General features: G+C 40.1%; 1 pseudogene; it reads left to right on the top strand.

Moving 5' to 3' along the window:
- Nucleotides 1-7,934: 7,934 nt before the first annotated feature.
- Nucleotides 7,935-8,088, top strand: LOC111726372 (annotated as a pseudogene).
- Nucleotides 8,089-19,843: the final 11,755 nt, after the last annotated feature.

The following is a 19,843-nucleotide window of genomic DNA, read 5'->3' as shown; positions in this document are numbered from 1 at the left end:
GGGCTGGGGATTCGAACCCGCCACCTTAGGTGTACGTGGCTGGCGCCTTAGCCGGTTGAGCTATAGGCACCGAGCCTGTAATTATAATTTTGAGAGAAGTTCTACTGTGAGCAAAATGCCATCAAGATGGCATCACATGCTACAGAGAAATATTTCATGAGAGAAGAGTTCATTCATGTGGAAAACTTTATTGCTTTTATATCTTAAGAAATTGCCACAGCATCCATCCCCAACCTTCAGCAACCCCACCCTAATCAGTCACCAACCATCAATATGTAGGCAAGACCCTCCACTAGCAAAAATATTACGAGCTCAGATTATTATATTTTCTGGAAATTAATTCTTTATTAGATGTATGGTTTGCAAATATTTTCTCCCATTCCACAGCTTGTCACTTCACTTTGATGATTATTTTCTTTGCTGTTCAAGAGTCTTTTAGTTTGATATAATCCCATTTGTCTATTTTTGCTTTTATTGCCTGTACTTTTGATGTCCTCTTTATAAACTCTTTGCCCAGACCAATGTCCTAAAGCATTTCTCCTAGGAGTTCCATAGTCTCAGGTCTCATTTACATGTTCAATCTAATAATCAAAGTCAGCAATATTGACTTCTGAGTTTATATTTGTGTCTGGTGAGGAATAGGCACCTCATTTTATTTTTCTGCATATGCATATCCAGCTTTCCCAGCTTCACCTATTGAAGAGACTGTCCTATCCCTGATGAATGTTCTTCGTACCTTTGTCAAAATAAGCTGACTAAAAAATAAATAAATAAAACAAGTTGGCTGTAAGTATATGAATTTATTTCTAGGTTCTCTACTCTGCCCCACTCGTCTATGTGTCCATTTTTAAGCCAATACCATGTTGTGTTGATGATTACAGCTTTTGTAGTATACGTGAAGCCTATTAGTGTGACACCTTCAACTTTGTTCTTTTTGCTCAGGATCCCTTTGGCTATTTGCACTGACATCACTCGGCTTAGGATATTTTTGTATCTGAAAGGTTCCAAAAAGCTAAGGCTAGTTTGTCACAGGCAAAGCTGAACACTGTAAATGAAAACTGAAAAAAATCAGTCTAATTCTCAAAAGCAAGTATATATTCAACCTGCTGAAGATGATGATATTTGTTATGATAATGAAATGAAACCTTGAGAACACGCAATTGAAGTTGGATGTCACAAAATGAGGCGCCCACCCAAAGAAGCCATTGTGGAGTGTTAAAGTACAAGCCTGAGTTGTGTTCATGATGGATGGATAGGCACAAGAAACCTCTGAAGTCTCAATGCCTTTACAGGGCCAGCCACACCAAGGCTGGCAGGTACAAACCTGGACAGGGCCAGCTAAACAACAATGACAACTGCAACAAAAAATAGCTGGGCGTTATGGCAGGCACCTGTTGTCTCAGCTACTTGGGAAGCTGAGGCAAGAGAATTGCTTAAGCCCAAGAGTTTGAGGTTGCTGTGAGCTGTGACGTCACAGCACTCTATGGAGGGCAACATAAGGAGACTCTATCTCAAAAAAAAAAAAAAATTAGAGAGGATAAAGTTGGTAAACACTTTATAGTAATTCCTTTTTCCTTAGCCCATGGACTTGGGCTGGTTTAATACATTTTGTATTAGTCTCCTACTTTGGAAAGCCCAGACAAATAATTTTGTGCTTAGGAGCTACTGAGAAACACAGTAGTCCATGCAAGTGGAGTAGTGCATCATTTTACCTTTTATAAAGGTAAATAAGACTGTGAAATTTTTTGATGCTGGATGACAACTATGGAAAGAGTATTCTTATTTCCTTTTATTATGGAGGCAAGAGTTTCCTTTTCAAAATCGTGTCACAAATTATTGAAGCCCCTATGTTGTATGATATGATTGTGCATTTTTTAAAAAAGAAGCCAGAACTCATCTAGGTAAATTCTAATTCCAATTCTTAGGTATAAATCATATTATACTCAGAGTTGATGGTTATACAAGGAAGTGATTGCTGATTTTCAGTTGCAACTTTTTATAAAAGGTACTGAGATTTAAAAGCCTTTTCTCTTGTCTTTTTCCTAAAGTAAAACTTAAAAAGTACCCAAACTATGTATATTGTTTTACATTGCACAGAATAAAAACTTTGATCTTTAAAATAAGTAAGTGAGTCTGGATGTGGTAACTCATGCCTGAAATCCTAGCACTCTGGAAGGCCGAGGTGGATGGATTGTCCTGAGCTCACAGGTTCAAGACCAGCCTCAGCCAGAGCGAGATCCCACCCCCACCGTCTCTAAAAATAGCTGGGCGTTGTGGTGGGCACCTGTAGTCCCAGCTACTCGAGAGGCTAAGGCAAGAGAATCGCTTGTGCCCAAGAGTTGGAGGTTGTTGTGAGCTATGATGCCATAGCACTCTACTGAGCATGACAAAATGAGACTCTGTCTTCAAAAACAGTAAAATAAAATAAGTAAGCAAATAAATACATACAGTTATGTTTTCTGTTTGGAGACTCCTTTGAGAACTGGCTATCCTTTCTTGCTCTTTTTCTTAACCCATAGGTTACCAGCAGGTCACACTCCCTTGAGAAACCCTTGTGGCTTCTGCTTCAGTCCATTTTCATCAACTTTCCTGAGAAAAATGATCTGTTAACGAAGGCTGGCTTGCCTGACTTCAGAATATCTGCATTTATTGAATTATGTATTGTTCTGGTTACTTTGAGCATAACATAAATGTCACTTGTTGCATAGTAATGGCCATAAGTCTAATGGAATAAACATCAAAGAGAATTATAATCCCTACTGCAGAATGTATCTCAGTGAAAGGGATTCTTGTTAACTGTTTATAAAACAAACAAAAAAAAAGCTTATGAACATGGACAACAATTATTGAACTGACCTTTTATCCATACTGATATAAAATCATGTGCCACATTCTAGAAAGAGTTACCTTTGGTGAGAGCACTGCTTGTTAAGCTAGGCTTGTTACCATAGTTAACTGTTGCAGACGTCTGGTGTGTCACAAAAGCATGAATTATATTACTTTCCAGTAACCAAAGTAGGATTCAGACCTACCCTGAGAAATGTGATAAGCAGTTTATATTATTTATTTTAGTGGAGTTTAAGATTACAGAAAGGGCCAGGCCCAGTGGCTCACAAATGTAATCCCAGCACTCTGGGAGGCCCAGGCAAGTGGATTGCTTGAGCCCACATGTTTGAGAACCGCCTGAGTAAGAGTGAGATCCAGCCTCTACTAAACACAGAAAAAAAAATTAAAAACTAAATGGGTGTGTGATAGGCACTTATAGTCCCACCTACTCCGGAGGCTGAGGCAGAGGATTACTTGAGTCAATGCTTTGAGTGAAACTGCCCCCATTCTACCCAGGGTGACAGATGAGACTGTGTCTTTAAAAAAAAAAAAAAAAAAAGATTACATAGGTACAATTCCCGAATAACGAAATATAGAACTGTGGTACTCCAGAACAATACGTCAATATACCTTCTACATGGAGCACAACTAGGAAATCTCTATTATATTCAGTGGCAAATTTGGTTTTATAAACCAAAAGCTCACACTAAACACTGGACATTGTGCAATGTTTAATTCATATGATTCATTCTGAGTTTCTGACTGAGATCATTCTTTCCAGCTATGTGCACTTCTCTTAGGACCCATATAATATGTGGCTAACTTAATTTCATTGTTACTGCCCTTCCTGGAAAAGGAGAACTCATTCAAATCAGTTTTCAAATTGCCTTATAGACTATGACTTTGAAATATTACTAAAGGAACTCCTTTGTTCTAGAACTGCTCTAATATGGTAGCCACAAGTGACATATGTCTAGTGAAGACTGAAATGTGGTTATTCCAAATTAAGAGGTACTATAAAATATACACCAGATTTCAAAAACTTATATGAAAAAAAGTAAAAGATTTCATTTTGAAGTGATTACATGTTGAAATTTATTTTCATTTATTTATTTTTAGAGACAGAGTCTCACTGTCAAGAGTGCTGTGGCATCACAGCTCACAGCAACCTCCAGCTCTTGGACTTAGGCGATTCTCTGGCCTCATACTCCCCAGGCACCTGCCACAGTGCCCGGCTATTTTTTGTTGCAGTTTGGCTGGGGCCAGGTTTGAACCCGCCAGCCTTGGTATATGGGGCTGGAGCCCTACTCACTGAGCCACAGGTGCCGCCCTACATGTTGAAATTGAACATTGCGAACATCTTGGTTTAAATAAAATACATTGTTAAAATGAATTTAATCTTTTTCTATTTACTTTTTGTAATATTGCTACTAGATAATTTAAAAATTACTTGAAGTGTCTAAATTTGTGGCTTGTATTATATTTTTGTTACATAGTACTGTTTTGAAGAAACATTCTGTTAAATCCTGAAATTAATTCCAAATACCTTCCTGGAATAAAGTGGCAAGTTAGAACTTCTAAAAGACAGCAATGATGAGAAATATCTTCTGCTTTGAAAAATATTCACTTCCCAACTGCAGTACACCAATTACATATTCTTTGGGAGCTACTCTTCTCCTATTTTAAATGCAAATTGAAGCAATTAGGCCAGTATCATACCTATCTTATGCCAATTATATAATCAGATAATTAGATGACTTTTTCCTTAAAACCTAGCCATGACAAATTAGCTCTAAGAGAAAACACAGGACCTCTTTTGTAATGTGATTTATGAATTATAGACTAAACTAAAATCTCACCTTCTCTTTTTTCTTTTTTTTTTTTTTTTACAGTGAAATAGTAACATGAGTATTTAATTAAAAATAATTTAAAACCTTCTCTTAAAGGGTAGAAAACGTGAAAATTCTATGTCACCCCTTGGAGTAATTAAAAATTCCTAAAGCTTTGAAATAAATACACAGAATAAAATCTTTGCATTTTACAAAGCAAAATTTTAAATTGGCTTTGTAAATTCTTCATAAGATAATGAAAGCCATGTTTCTCATTATAAGAGAGAGAAAGTTATAAATAAGCCAAAGGGGAATTTCAGAATGAATCCTGTGGTGCCTCTGTGGTACTCAGAGGTATCAGTATAAATCATGTTTTTAAAATAAATATAGGCTAGTCCTCACATGGTGGTTCATACTTGTAATCCCGCAATTTTGGGAGGCTGAGGCAGGAAAATCATTTAAAGCCAGGAGTTTGAAAGCAGCCTGGGTAACATAGCTAGACATCTTTGTCTCTACAAAAAAAAAAAAATTAGCCAGCCACAGTGATACACACCTGTAATCCCAACTACTTGGGAGGCTGAGGCCAGAGGATCACTGGAACCCAGGAGGTCAGGCTTTAGTGGGTTGTGAAGCATTTCAGCCTGGGCAACAGAACAAGACCCTGTCTCTAAAAAAATAAATATAAATATATTCATGAGATAGAAATATATTTTTAATATATATTTATGTTACATGTTTAAATATATGCATATGATATATATGCACACATATATACATATAGGCACAGAAATATAAATAAGTGTATATACATGGGTCAGGATACATACATATATTTTTTTTTCCAAATTAGTATGAGGGTACAAATTTTTAGGTTACATCATTTTCAATTCTAATGTAAAGGTCAAGTTGTAGTGGAGCCCTTAACCAAGGGGGCAAGCTGAACAGGCTCACACTGGACACATTAGGTGAGATACCGCCCACTGCCCTCCCTCCTCTCCTCTCCCCTCTCCCTTCCCCCTCTTCTCCCTTGCTAGACTATATTTATCTTTGTGTGGGTGTGTAGTTACTTATATCTTGGTTTCATATTAATATTGAGTACACTGGATTTTCCCCCCATTCTTGAGACACTTGACTAAGAAAAGTGTGTTTCAACTCCATCCAGGTATACATAAAGGATGTAAAGTCTCCAGCTTTTCTTATGGCTAAACAGTACTCCACAGTATACATATGCCACAGTTTGTTAATCCATTCCTACGTTGATGGGTATCTGGGTTGCTTCCATGACTTGGCAATTGTGAATTGAGCTCCAATAAACATTCTGGTGCAAATGTCTTTGTAGTAGAACAATTTTTGTTCTTCTGGATTGATATCTAGTAATGTGATTTGCAGGATCAAATGGAAGGTAGACTTTTAGTTCTTTAGGAATTCTCTATACTCCTCTCCATAAAGGTTGTACTAGTTTGCAATTCCACCAGCAGTGTAGAAGTGTTCTCTTCTCTCCACATCTCCACCAGGATCTGCAGATTCGGGGCTTTGTGATGTGTGCTAATCTCTGGAGTTAGGTGACATCTCCAAGTGGTTTTGATTTGCATTTCTCTGATGATTAGGGACGATGAGTATTTTTTCATGTCATTGCCATTCATCTGTCATCTTCAGAGAAGTTTCTGTTCAAATCCCTTGCCATCCCTGTGTTTCTTTTTTTTTCTTTTTTTGAGACAGAGTCTCAAGCTGTTGCCCTGGGTAGAGTGCCATAGCATTGTAGCTCATAGCAACCTCAAACTCTTGGGCTCAAGTGATCCTCTTGTCTCAGATTTTCTATTTTACTAGAGATGGGGTCTCACTTTTTCTCAGGCTGGTCTTAAACTCATGAGCTCAAGCAATCCACCCACCTCAGCCTCCTAGAGTTCTAGGATTACAGGCATGAGCCATTGACCCAGCTTCACCCATGTATTTCTTACCTCAGTTGACTAAGAAGGTCTAGATGAATATAGCCAGTGTTCAACTCTTGGTTCGTAAATATTACACTCCAATAAAAGAAACCCTGGCTCTTTCCAGGCAGAGGGCAAGGAAAATACAAGATGAACCTGCAGCGTCTTGTGGTGCTAGAAAGTAAGAAGTACTCAAAGCACAAAAGGATGGAGGAGCATCAAAGAGCACAGGAGCCAAGGCCACAGCTGAAACCATCTGAGATTTGAGCAAGATAAATAACAAAAGCATAGTCAACCCCCTCTGTATCAACAAGTTCCTCAGGATTCAACCAACTGTGGATCAAAAACATTAGGAAAAAACAAAAAACCCAACAATACAACAACAAAAATAATACCAGTAAAACATGTAGTTAACAACCATTTACATAGTATTTACATTGTATTAGGTATTATAAGTAATCTAGAGATAATTTAAAGTACATGGGAGAATTGTGGAGGTTATGCCACATATGCAAACACTATATCATTTTATATGAGGGACTTGGGTACCCTGGGATTTTGGTATCTTGGGTGGGGTAGGGAAGAAACCCATCCCCAGTGGATACCAAGTAATGACAGTATTGGATTATAAGTCAAAGGATAAAGTAAATATATGTCAGTCCTATGGGTGAATTTTAAAAAAGGGAGGGGAGAAGACTCTTCCATGCAGAAAAATTCCAATTAATACACTTGTTAGAAATGAGAAATATAAAAAAAAAATCACCATTAGAATACCAAAATTAGTAATTGCTTAGGCAAGACCAAACACTGAATGCCAAAATTAGTGGACAATAGTTGAAGAAGAAAGAGAATATTGCATAGCTTAAAGTATCTCCCCCCAAATATGTGTTCACTACAAGGAATAACAGTGACTCTACACTGAGAAATCTGGCAGATACCACCTTAATCCAGGACCAAGGTCAATGTTAGTAATACCAGTCTTAAGACATATTGATGCCAGTGCTGGCTGTCCCTGATATAATACTCCATTAGCGTTCCCCCAAATCTATGACTTCTGTCTAGTCATGAGAAAACATCAAACTCAGGTGAGACACATTTGACACAGTACCAAGTGTCAGGATCATGGATTGAATCCTTAAACAGAGGAAGGACACTGAAGAAAAGACTGAGGAAACCTGCCTGGGATCTGGAGTATGGTTGGTGATACTGGACCCAGACTAATTTCCTAGTTCTGATAGTTGTACCAAAGTCTTGTTAACACTAGGGGGAGGTGTGAGAAGGGTGAGTGCTCTCTATCCTATCTTTGTGACTGTTCTGTAAGTCTGAAATGAAGAGTTAAAGCATCTGCATGATATTTACCTGGCGGGGGACACCATGATTCCAAGGCAGAGGCTCACACCCACTGCACTCGGGATGTGCTGGTCCCAAAGGATTGATCCCCAGACGTAGAAAACATGGGTGTGTAATTTGTGGTAGAGAAGTATAAGAGTTCCCTCTTCTCTGTGGTTTTATTTTCTGCAGTTTCAGTTTCCACAGTCATCTGTGGTCCAAAAATATTAAATGGAAAATTCCCAAAGTACACTATTCGTAAGTTTTAAATGACTCACCATTCTGAGTAGTGTGATGAAATCTTGTTCCGTCCTACTCCATCTGGCCTGGGGCATGAATCCTCTTTTTGTCCAGTGTGTTCACAGACGATGTTACCTGGTCATTAGTCACTTAGCACTCTCTCAGCCGTCAGACTGACTGTCCTGGTAGTGCAGTACTTGTGTTCAAGTAGCTCTTATTTTACCTACAAAGGCTCCAAAACCTAAGAATGGTAATACTGGCAATTGGATATGCCAAAGAGAAGCCCTAAAGCAGTTCATTTAAGTGAAAAGGTGGAAGTTCTAGGCTTAATACAGAAAGAAAAAAATGGTATGCTAAGGTTGCTAAGATCTAAAATCTTAGAATGAGATTTTATTGAAATTTCATGAAATCCCATGAAATTATTATTACTATTTTTATTGAGACAGTCTCGCTTTGTTGCCCTCTGTATCATGTCATGGTGTCATAGCTCACAGCAAGTTCAAACTCTTGGGCTCAAGCGATTCTCTTGGCTCAGCCTCCCTAGTAGCTGGGACTACACGTACCCACCACAATGCCTGGCTTTTTTTTATTGTTGTTGTTGTTGTTGTTGTTGTTTAGCAGGCCTGGTCCGGGTTCGAACCCACCAGCCTCAGTGCATGTGGCCAGTGCTCTAACCACTGAGTTACGGGTGCCCAGTCTATCCATGAAATTATAAAGAAGAAAAAAGAAATTCATGCTAGTTTTGCTTTTAACACCTCAGACTGCAAAAGTTACAGCCATACTACATGATATGTGCCTAGGTAACAAGGAAAAGGCATAAAATAAGGTGAAATACACAAACAGAAATATGTTTGAGGTTTGAGATGTCCACTGGGCATCTTGGAATGTGTCCCCCACAGACAGAAGGGGACTACTACTGCACTCTCTCTTTCCCTGGGGAGAAGAAGACTCTGCATAAATGCTGTCAGCAAAATATCAGACAATTGCTAAAGAAAGCAGATTAGGGGCCAAATTACCAGTTTACATTAGTTTTCCTGCCTTCAGAGATAACAAAATTATTTGCGCATGGCTCTTATCTGCGAACTCAAGCTTGACAATGAAGTCAGCGCATAGATGCATAAAAGTTATCACTGGCATCAAATAAAACATGGGATGATATTTATTTGGTATCTGATGAGTGATCTTTGTTGTACTGCCAGGTAATTTGCTTTCAAGGCTAATGTTTTGGACCTGTGGTCCAACATGAAAAGAGCTTAAAAATCATCACTCCTATTCTCACAAAAAGCTCAACAAACTGAAAAACAACTCCTCTTAGACCATCAGAGAATTGAGGTCACAAAACAACCCACTGCCCTGAAACCTTGAGAGAGAGAAAGACACAGAGCCTCACAGTTCACAGGACACAGCAGCCTGCTGGAGGCAGCAGGAGCACCGTAACTGACGATGTACCAGAGGCTCAATATACACTAGCGTGAAAGTTCAAAGCCCCCATGTTGGGGGGTCCCCACATTTTCATGGTTGACCACTAGGAACCCAACTAGGTTCTCACTATGAAGATCAGGAGAAAAAAATCTTAATCATGTTGCAAGCAGGGGGAGAGGAAAAGTAGCCTATTTTACATACGCCAGAGCATTCTGTTCTTCTTAACAGTGACCTACCTTCAGTAGAAATTAAATTTTTAGAGCCTAACAAACGTGGGAAAAGGGAAGTACTCAACTCCAGCTATCGGTGGTCCTCTTTCATTGAAGAGAGAGGAGGGAAGCTGAGAAGCACTTATTTGTACAGGTCATAGCCAAGAGGCACGGGCTCACTACAGACTGAAATCTGACCATAAAATTACAGAATACTATCTCTCCGTGAGGCTTTGGCAACACATGAACAAGGCTCCTGAATAATTACAGGGGATTACACCCGAAAGAACCGCGAAAAATCACGAGACTCAGCCAATTTAAGAAGAAGACTTTAGGGAAACCCAAAAAAGACAGGGGAGACAGAAACAAGGACAGTTAGAGGAAATTTTAGCCTCTGATATGTATGGTCACAGCAAATAGTAAGGATAACTTAACTCCTAGCCAGATAAATATAAAACTTCACACTACAGGCCCATTTAACTTGGTTTCTTTCACATACTACATAATGTATGCCTTCAAAGAAAACATTACAACCACACACACACAGAGAATTTTAAGAGACAGAACAAGTTTCAGAACCAGACTCAGATGTGGCAGAGATATTGGAAATATCCAACCAGGAATTTAAAATAACTATAATTAATATGATAAGGACTCTAATGGGAAACCAGAACAAGCAAGAACAGATGGATAATGGAAGCAGAGAGATGAAAATCCCTAGAAAGAATCAAAATAAAATGCTAGGACTAAAACAACACTATAGCAGATAGGAAGAATGGCTTTGATGAGTTTATCAAAAAAGTGGACATAGCTGAGGAAAGGATAAGGGAGCTTGAATAGACATCAATAAAAACCTCTAAAATTGGGTGGCACTTGTGGCTCAAAGGAGTAGGGCACTAGCCCCATATGCCGGAGGCAGTAGGTTCAAACCCAGCCCTGGCCAAAAGCTGCAAAAAAAAAAAAGAAAGAAAGAAAGAAAGAAAGAAAGAAAGAAAGAAAGAAAGAAAGAAAGAAAGAAAAGAAAAAAAACCTCTAAAATTGAAACACAAAGAGAAACAAGAATGAAAAAGAATGAATGCAGTATTCAACTGCAGGACAACTACAAAAAGTATGATATACACATTTTGGAAGTACCAGGAGAGAAAAGAGAATAAGAAATAGAAGAAACATTTGAAGCAATAATGACTGAAAATTTCCCCAAATTAATACTAGCCAGTGCTATGGTCTGAATGTTTGTGTCCCCTCAAAATTCATATTGAAATATAACCCCCCAATATGATAGAATATTAATAGATGGGGCTTTGGGGGGCATTAGGTCATGAAGGCTCCACACTTGTGACTGGGGTTAGCATCCTTGTAGGGAAGTCCCACAGAGTTATCTAACCCCTGGATCCACATGAAGACAACAGTGGAGGCACCACCTAAGAGGAAACAGGCCCTCACCAGACACTGCCAGTGCTTTGGTCTTGGACTTTCCAGTATTTCAATTGTTGATAAGCCACCTAGTTGTGGCCCTTTTACTATTGCATCTCAGGGGTACAAATCCTGTCTCTCAAAAAAATAAAAAATTAATTGATCATGGTTCTCAAGCTAGGGCAATAGAATGAGACTCTCTCAAAAAAATAAAAATTTTTAAGAAACATCTTGAAAGCAAATTGAGTAAAATGACATAATAAAAATAGAGCAACAATAATTTGATAGTGGATTTCTCATTAGAAACCAGGAAGGCCAAAAATAAATGAATATTTTTAACTTTTTTTTTTCCTTGAATCAGGGTCTCAGTCTGTTGCCCAGGCTAGAGTGCCTTAGAGTCATAGCTCATAGCAACCTCAAAGTCTTGGGCTCAAGCGGTCTTCTTGCCTCAGTCTCCTGAGTAGCAGGGACCACAGGTGCCCACCTATTTTTTAGAGATGGGGTTTTGTTCTTGCTCAGGCTGGTCTTGAAGTCCTAAGCTCAGGCAATTCACCTGCCTTGGCCTCCCAGAGTGCTAGGATTACAGGCGTGAGCCACTGTCCCCAAACTATTTTTGACATTTGTAAAGTGCTGTAAGAAAATATTTGTCAACTCTGATTTCCATATCCAGTTGAAATATTAGTCAGGAATGAATGAGAAAGAAATCCATTTTCACATTTAAAAAAAGGAAGTGAATCCAACATCAGTAGACCTGCCTTAAATGAAATGTTCAATGCTGAAGGGACACGAGGCTTAAATAATACTAGAGGGAAATTTTAAACTTCAGGAATGAAGGAAGAGCAATAGAAATGACAATTATCTGAAACATTTTTAAATGATTTTTCTATTTGAAGTTCTTTAAAACACATACATAGAGTTTTCAATATATGTAGATAAAGATGTAACATATACTGCAATGATAGTGTAAAGGGGGTGGGATTAAAGAAAGTATGGGATTGTAAGTCTTCACAGAACAGAAGCACATGCAGCCTACAAACACATGTAGAGAGAGTTAACATCACCACTGAGCTGGACGTTGAGATGTATGTTTTACACCTGTGTGAGAGCCACACCACCAGGGGTTGGAGAGGCTGTGCACCTGCAAGATCTCCTATACTGTGCTGGTGGGAGTGTAATCTGGTGCAGAACTTCAGAAGCTGTCCTTATCCCAAGATAAGGGGTATCCTCTGTCCACCCCAAGATACACAGGCGAGAGTCATCCTTACATACAACAGGAAACGTGTTCAAGATGTTCTTAGGAGAACTACTCACAATAGCAAAACAATTCAAATGCCCAACAGGAGAATAGGCTAAAAAAATTGTGGTATATTCACCCTGGAGTCAAACAAATGAACCACAGCAACATAGAATAATACCCTATAACAAATCCTAGCAATATAAAAACATCTGAAAAAGGAAGTTTTAATAGTTTTAATATATCATATACATATACATTATATACTTTTATATATCTTTTCATAAAATTAAACCAAACTAAAATTATATATATTCACACGCACCCTTATTTACAAGTACGTGTATATATGGGTGTGTGTGTATATATATTCAAGAATGTATGCTGATACAATAAACAATTGACAGTTGAACAACGCAGGTGTTAGGCATGCTGACCTCTAATGCGGTCAAAAATCAATGCAGAACTTTTGACTTCCCAAAAACCTAATTACTAAAACTTACCAAGAACATAAATAGTCAAACAACACACATGTTATATGCTTTACATACTGTATTCTTACAACAAAATAAGGTAGAGAATAGGAAATGTGGTTAGGAAAATCATAATGAAGAGACAATGTATTCATAAAGTGAAGTGGATCAAAAAGCAAAGGGGACCTGAAAGTCTTCGTCCTTGTCTTCACGTTGAGTAGGCTGAGGAAGAGGAGGGAGAGGAGGGGTGGGTTTTGCTGTCTCGGGGTTGGCAGAGGCAGAAGAGGTGGAGGAAGTGGAAGGGGAAGCAGGAAAGGCAAGTGTGCACAGGTAAATTTTATTGAAAAAAAATCTGCATATTTAAGTGGACCTGTGAAGTTCAAACCTGTGTTGTTCAAGGGACAGCTATAAACAGAAAAACAAGGAAATGATGAATAAGAAATTCAGGATGACAGAGGCTTGGATACAGGGGCAGGATGATGTCCCCAGTGGGCGACCATATTTTTATGAACATTGCTGTGAAGGACCTCGTTTTATTTCAAGTGATATTTTCACAAGTACTTATTACATAAAACTAATAACCAACTACCTAATAAAACAATTAACTAAAGTGAAGCATTCATGGACCATTGATGAAAGAAGGTCATGAACTAAGATTATGATGAATCCAACTTTCCCCTGGAGTTAAAAAATACAAAAACATGTAAAGATCACTCAGAGAAGGTGTTAGCATTTTAGTATCCTCTCCTCAGTGTTTTCAATATGTATACTGCATACATACATATCACTCATCACTGATATAACTAGCCCCTTTCACAGTAGTGCTATAGTGGGGATATAAATCATTGCAATAGAAAAGTCAGAGTGGCTTCTTTTTTTTTTTTTTCTTTTTCAAGACAGAGTCTCACTCTGTTGCCCAGGCTAGAATGCTGTGGCATCATAGCTCACAGCAAATTCACACTCTTGTGCTTGAGTGACACACTCTCTTGTCTCCCAAGTAGCTGGGACTACAGGTGCCCACCACAATGCCCGGCTAGTTTTTCTATTGTTAGTAGAGATAGGATCTCACTCTTGCTCAGGCTGGTCTTCAACTCCTGAGCTCAGGTAATCCCCTCCACTTTGGCCTCCCAGAGTGCTAGGTTTATAGGCATGAGCCACTGCACCTGACCCAGAGTGCATTCTTTTTTTCTCCTGAGGTAGAGTCTCACTTTGTCACTCTTGATAGAGTGCTGTGAGGTGCAATGCAACTTCAAACTCTTGGGCCTATCCAATTCTCTTGCCTCAGCCTCCCTAGTAGCTGGGATTATAGGTGGCAGACACAACGCCGGGCTATTTTTTTTTGTTGCAGTTGTCATTGTTGTTCAGCTGGCCCAGGCCAAGTTTGAACCTGCCAGCCTCAGTATATGTGGTCAGCACCCTAACCACTGAGATCTAGGTGCCACCCCCAGAGTGGATTCTTTTTTTTTTTTTTTTTGAGACAGGAGCCTCAAGCTGTCCCCCTGTGAGTGCTGTGGCATTTCAGCTCACAGCAACCTCCAACTCCTGGGCTCAAGTTGAGTCTCCTGCCTCAGCCTCCCAGGTAGCTGGGACCACAGGCGTCCACCACAATGCCCAGCTATTTTTTGGTTGCAGCCGTCATTGTTGTTTGGCGGGCCCAGGCTGGATTCGAACCCGGCACCTTGAGTGTACGTGGCTGACGCCTTAGCCACTTGAGCCACAGGTGCCGAGCCCCCAGCGTGGATTCTTATGAGACTTTACTGACCTTGTGATATGTGATAACAGTGTGAGAGGGAGTGATGCAATCTTTCTTGTATAGCTAAAAGAAGAAAAATATTAGGAACATTTATAGAAGCGAGATTCTCCTTTGCCTTGAACCATCTTGTACAATATCCTTTCTCTTACCAACATGCTATTAACAGGGGCTATTGTCAGGAGAAACCAGGCACAAACCTTGGAAACGTACCCACTGATTCCTGGCTGTGATTCGAAGTGTGAGCCAGTGGCCCATCAGCTTTACAAAGCTCCCCAGGGGTCAGAGAAGCTCTGTTCTGACCCCAAGGATGCTTCTCAGAGCCACATCTATCCCTTCCTCCATAACCAGTATCACATACAAGGTAACTATCAAGATCATAAGGAGCCCATTGAGCGAACATAGGAAAAGGAAAGATTGACAATGCTATATGTACTTTAAGGAGACGGTAAAGCATTTCTAAAGACCAAAACACATGTAGAACATGAGCTGAATGCAGACAGTGATGCATAAAGGGCATTTAGTAGGCGGCTTATGGCGTTTGAAGCCAGGTCAGCCTGACTCCCAAGACTTCACTTTCAACTAGTATACAACATTGTCTCACTTTACAGTAAAACTTTTCTGTTATGTAAACAGAGAAGAGATGAAAATATATTAAAAATCAATTAGTGTGAAGGTGCAGGAGACAATTATCTATTATTTGGGGACAGCTCTTCCCTTGCCCTTTTATTGTGTACTCATTTATTAGAGATTAATGATGGTGGAAAATAAGATAAACCATATTAAGTAAATGTTTATTGGGAATATAACCTTCAAAATACTTTCAATATTTTGTGTGTAAGTGTGGCTTACAAATACACTTCATTTTTCTTTCTTTTTTTTCGAGACAGAGTCTCACTTTGTCACCTTCATTAGAGTGCCTTGGCGTCAGAGCTCACAGAAACCTCAAACTCTTGAGCACAATCAATCCTCTTGCCTCAGCCTCCCAAGCTGCTAGTACTACAGGTGTCTTCCACAATGCCTGGATATTTTTCTTTTCTTTTTTAGATAGTCTCACTTTATTGCCCTTGGTAGAGTGCTGTGGCATCACAGCTCCCAGCAACCTCCAACTCCTGGGCTTAGGTGATTTTCTTGCCTCAGCCTCCCAAGTAGCTGGGACTATAGGTGCTTGCCATAATGCCCAGCTGTTTTTTTGTTGCAGTCTGGCCAGGGCTGGGTTCGAACCCACCACCCTCAGTATATGGGGCTAGTGCCCTACCCACTGAGCCACAGGCACCACCTGGCTGGATTTTTAGAGATGGGGTCTTGCTCTTGCTCTGGCTGATCTTGAACTCCTGAGCTCAGGCAATCTATCTGCTTCAGCCTCCCAAAGTGCTAGGATTACAGGCGTCAACTACTGCATCTGGCCCTACACTTCATTTTTAAAAGTTGGGTAATGAATGAAACAGTCATGGCGACATCTGTGTCTTCATCCTGAGACATTCTGTAGAAAGTTGAGCGGTAAGAAATTAAATTTTGCATTGAAGATCAATACACTATATTTTTGGCAAGTTTTCTTCGTGACTAACATTGGTCAACCACAGAAGCAGGCTCACCCTGACAGCACATTCCACAGACAGAGTAACTATGATGACAATGTGTTACTACTTTAGAGCCACCAATTAGGAGCCAAGAGGTAGGCACAGTTGTTAGCCAAGTATCCCGAAATGACAGCAAGATTAGCTGATAATAAACTACAGGATGTTGGAAGCAAGCCACAGTGAGGAAAAACTTGATTTATAAAATACAAGCCTAACAACAACCACATCAGGCAATTTTGATCCAGTAATTAATCTTTTACCTCATTTTAACAAAAGGGAACATTTGGCATACGTATGCAAAAAAATTAACTTCTTCCAAAAAGTTGGATGATGAAAGTTGTTGGAAGATAAAAGATCAAGACATACAATTAACTCTCTAAATTTTTTCGTATTTATTTTTTCTCTAAAAATGAACACAATGGAATAATGTAGAAAAATACTAGGGTCACTACAAAAGTTTTGAAACAAACTGTGTTACAGTCCATTATTTTGCTTCCAAGAAACACAGTTGACAGTGTCCTTTCTGATTCACTCGTGCAAGTTTCAAGTTGCTCGGCTTATTGGGGTTGATGGGAGGACTTCATTTGTTTCTGCCAGCATGGATTTTGTTTCTTGATTTTTATGTATCTCAAAACTTTCATAATGACCCATGTATATCATATAGACTATTCCTCAAACAAAATTCAAGTACTGGTAATCTTTCAGCATTTTTCATCTATTAGTAGTTGTAAATCATGCATTGTATGTAAACATTTTTAACTCATCCTATATAATTACCATATTGCATAATCCTTAAATTTGTAGTCCTTTTCAAATATAATTTTATCATATATTAAAAACAAAGAAAAATATTTATACATAAAATACATATTTGCATGTGACCAGACAAAGTATGAAAAAATATATATCAACCTATAAATACCAGTTACCCAGGGAGGGAGGTGGTCTTAGGGTATTTTTAGTTTCTATTTCCCCACATCTTTGTTAAAACTTATTTTCTGTTCTTTTTTTGATATTAGCCATCCTAATGAGCGGAAAGTGATTTGCATTTTCCTGATATCAGTGAGTCAGTGATGTTGAACATTTTTTTCTATGCTTGTTGGCCATTCTTATTTTAATATCTGCATAAGTATTACATGTAGAACAGTAATTTATTTATTCAATGTCCTAGATAAGTAAGCTTTCTCAGTTTCTCTTAAAAATAAAACTGCAATGATGCCCCTTGTACATTCTACTGTTTTCCATTTTAAAAAAACTTTATTATACTATACACTGAAGTAGACACTGTACTGTAAAGAGTATCATGTAACTCTGAGGCAGTTTCAAGAGTTATCAACTTACAGCCAATCTTGTTACACTGCTACTAATAGTTTTATTATTTTAATTATTTTATTATTTTATTTTAGAGATAGGGTCTCCATCTATCTCCTGGGTTACAGTGCAGTGGCATCATCATAGCTTACTCCAGCCTCAAACTCTTGGCTTGAACTGAGTAACTGGGACTACAGACACACCACTCCTGGTTAATGTTTTAAACTTTCTTTTACAGAGAGTGGGTATCTCTGTGTTTCTCAGGTTGATCTCAAACTCCTGGCCTCGGGTGACCCTCTCACCTCACCCTCTCAAAAGTGTCAGGATTACAGGTGTGAGTCACTGCACCTGGCCCCTAAATATGTTTTAAAGTAAATCTCAGTGGCATCACTTAGTTTACAAATAGTTCCCTAGGTATCTTAAAAGTTTGTACATCTTTTGGATGTACACAAAAGGATATATGTTTAAGATAACTTCTAAAATGTGGATAGCCTGGGTCACAATAGAGCTGAATTCTACTTTGATAATTGCCCACTTGTCCTTTACAAAAATTGCAGGTGGATCAAAGCACTTGTTTCTCTATATCCTCATCAAAACAGTGTATTTTCAAACCTTTTTAATTTTTGCATTTTTGAAACATGGCATTTTATTCTTAATGATACTGGATACCTTCTTGTAGTTTTGTATAATTTATTTAGAGACAGTGTCTCACTTTGTCACCCTAGAGTGCCATATAGCTCACAGCAACCTCAAACTCTTGGGCTTAAGCGATTCTGCGATTCTCTTGTCTCAGTCTCCCCAGTAGCTGAGACTACAGGCGCCCGCCACAACACCTGGCTATTTTTTTAGAGACAGAGTCTCGCTCTTGCTCAGGCTGGTCTCAAACCTGTGAGCTCAGAGCAACCCACCTGCAGCAGCCTCCCAGAGTGCTAGGATTACAGGCGTGAGCTACTGCACTCAGCTCTCCTTGTAGTTTTAAAAATAATTTTACTGTGGAAAACCCTTTCTATCCCTTGTCTATTTTTCTGAGTTGAGCATTTTTGCACTAATATCTTTTTGTAATAAGGAAATCAGACCTTTTTGTTTGTTTGTTTTTTAACACATCTTACAAATAATTTTCACAGTTGGGGTCTGTTGTATTTGTTTGCCATGCAGACATTTTACATTTGTGTTTGGTTACATTTATCCATCTTTCATTTTATGTCCTATTTGGAAAGTCTCTTGCCATTCCAACCTTAATTTTTTTCTTCCCATTTTCTTCTAGTATTTTTCCAACTCCTCTTTTTTTTAACATTTAAATACTGATTTCACTTTGAAACAGTAATCTATTTTAATATGAGGCGTCAAATAGATCCAGTGTTTCTCTCACACATGCCTGGACTGGTAGGAGACAAATTTTCTTTCTATTATTACAGAATAGGCACAGTTACAAAATCTTGTATCCTGAGAGAGATCATTTGTGCCCAAAGCAAATAACCTATGGTCACCTATATCAGATCCTTCGCAGATTTCAGGTTTTGATAGATGGAACCGGCCAAGAGAATGAGCAAGCAAAGAAGGAAAGGATGCAGAGGCAAGCCTGGAGCCCCTGAAGGAAGGTTCACGTTTCCCAACCCACAACGTGCAGGAAGCAAAGACCGACTCCTGGGAGCAGCACTTCGGCGGCGCCAGGCTCCTTGGCGAGCGCAGGGATTCGGGGCTGGCCGGCCCACACGAGCCCTTCCCGGAGGTCTGGATGCCGGCACCCCTTTCCCACAAAGTCTTCTCCGGCTCCTCACAGCCACAGCGCGGTCCATACCCGTGGAAGCAGACGTGGGTGGAGGGAAAGGAGGGAGGTTGGCCCGCTCCCTCCGCCGCCACCCGAGGGGCTACAGCCGCGAGTCACGCCGTCCTTTACGCAGGAGAGCCCAACGGAACCCACCCACCCACCAGCCTTCCTCCGAGTCTCCTAAGGCCAGTCGCGGGCGCGTGGCGAGGCGGGGCGAGCCGCTGCGGGGCGGGGCGGGGCTGTCGGCGGGGGCGGGGCCTTCCGCGCGCTGGCCCCGGCCGGTCCGGGTGTTCTTCTTGCCTAGCCCCGCCCCACGCGCGCCCTCTCGCGGCCTCCCTGCCATTTGCCGGTCGCGGGCGGGAGCCTGCGGCGGCCTCCCCGCCCCTTGCCCGCCTCCCCTTCCTGCTCTGGGCCCGCCCGCAGCCCGCCGCCGCGGCCAGGGAGGAGGACGCGGCTGGAGCGGCGCAGGGAGCCCGGGTGGTGAGGAACGGCGGCGTCTGACTGCGGAGAGATGCTGGGCGTGGCGGCCGG

Source organism: Otolemur garnettii, unplaced genomic scaffold (assembly GCF_000181295.1).
Source record: "Otolemur garnettii isolate 467f Iridium unplaced genomic scaffold, OtoGar3 scaffold00062, whole genome shotgun sequence".
In the NCBI taxonomy this organism is placed as follows: domain Eukaryota; kingdom Metazoa; phylum Chordata; class Mammalia; order Primates; family Galagidae; genus Otolemur; species Otolemur garnettii.
This window is presented reverse-complemented; position numbering and strand designations above follow the sequence as displayed.